Below are 1,804 nucleotides of genomic sequence, written 5' to 3'. Positions count from 1 at the left end.
AACGCCATATAATTGCCCATAGTTTTGGAATGTGCAAGACGCTCATATAGGTGTGATGGTCAGGTGTCCACATACTCCTGGCCATTTTTAGTACACTGAGGGAAAGAGAGGGGGAGGGATGTTGTAAATGGCGCAGGCTTGAATCAAACCTGTGCCAGCTGTGTACCGGCTACAGTAGTGACTTAGGTCCAATACTAGTTTGTCAAAGGGAGAGGGTTATCCAGTATCCCTTTCAGCCCTGCATGGTTATAAAAAAAACAATACATTGGTCCAACCAGTCTAGCTTGAACCTTTCCTTCATAGTTTTACCATATGCAAAAATTGTTTAGAGGGTTCTCCTACAGGGGAACAACCAGAGAACCAAGAAACGTATCTAAGAAGCTCCTAGTGTATGCTGCCCTGCAGCAGGGAGGATTGGAGTGGTTCAAAGCCAGGGCTGTCACAGAGAGAGAGAGAGAGAGAGAGAGAGAGAGAGAGAGAGAGAGAACACCTAATCCCATTTCACTCCAAACAACAGGTTGTCACTTCAGATCCGACGGCAGCGGGCTGATCCAGGCGTCCAGTAGGTCTGGAACACGGTCCCGGTCCGCTGTTTTAGTTTAACACACACACGCTGTGCTCGTATACAAGCCGTGCTTCACAGACAGGATATTCAGGCTATTTCAACATGCCTGTCCCTGATGGTCAACTTTGAAGTTGCTGCATAAATCTCCCTTAGTAGAAATATCAAAGGACGTCAGTTGAATGCGGCTGTTGATGGATATAGATATTTGGAACTGCTACGCCTATGGATAATGGGATAAGCATGAAATCACCTCAACTCGACGCTCATACAGATTGGTAACAGACAAAATCATAGGTTGCTGGTCACCTTTCCTTCATTTTGTGTGCTCTTGTTACTGTCGAGAATGAGATCCGCATAATTTTACTGCTATGCGTACATCAATCTCCAACATAAGATAATCTGTTGTGGTACACATGAAGACATAATCAGTGTAGTTTCGGGTTTACTTGTCTTGCAGATGGCAGGCTGTCCACCAGTCTACCTTCCCACCTACTCCAGCAAAGAGTCTGGAGTCTGCACCAGTATCCAAAGGTAGAACTACCAGGTTAGAGGGGCCTTATGGCACATTAGCTTGTACAAATAAGGGATTCACATTTCACAGTGTCTCTCCTGACCAAAATTACAAGGGCAGTTGGGACCAGCATATTTTAAAATGGAGTTGCGCGCTTAATTCTGCGATGTATTAACGTGAAAACCGAAAACGGCATATTTACTGAACACAGTGTCGAGGATATTTGTCTTCATTCGGAGGGTTGTGTTCACCATACTGAATTCAGTATGGAGAACTGGCTCCAGGAAACGACAGCATGTTATCAACCACACCGGCTTCCAGGCAGCCCAGGGGTCAGAGGGCAAGTCGGACATGGCAGGACTATTCATGACAGCTCTCATGGCCCCCACTATCAGCATGCTACCAGGAGGTAGAGAACAGCTCGTCTCCTCTGCGTCACTGTCCGTGCACCCTGACTCTGACATCAACAGGAATGACAACTAAATATCTCTCCAATAAATTAAGAGGGTGAAAAAAGACGGGGCAGAACTTATCCTGGTAAGCACCTGAACAAATCGAGTCAGTGTCAGCTAGCCATGCAATGCAAGTGTTTCGTTTGCATCTGGTGATTTTTCTCAAGTTAAATTCACTCCGGCACGTCTATGATACCACAGGGAATTATTATCTGGCAGAATCGGATCAGATAACCTGAAAGGATTACGATGAAAACGACCAACCATGTCCTTGTG

Source organism: Hypomesus nipponensis, chromosome 6 (assembly GCF_054491055.1).
Source record: "Hypomesus nipponensis isolate SF chromosome 6, ASM5449105v1, whole genome shotgun sequence".
NCBI classification, from domain to species: domain Eukaryota; kingdom Metazoa; phylum Chordata; class Actinopteri; order Osmeriformes; family Osmeridae; genus Hypomesus; species Hypomesus nipponensis.
This window is presented reverse-complemented; position numbering follows the sequence as displayed.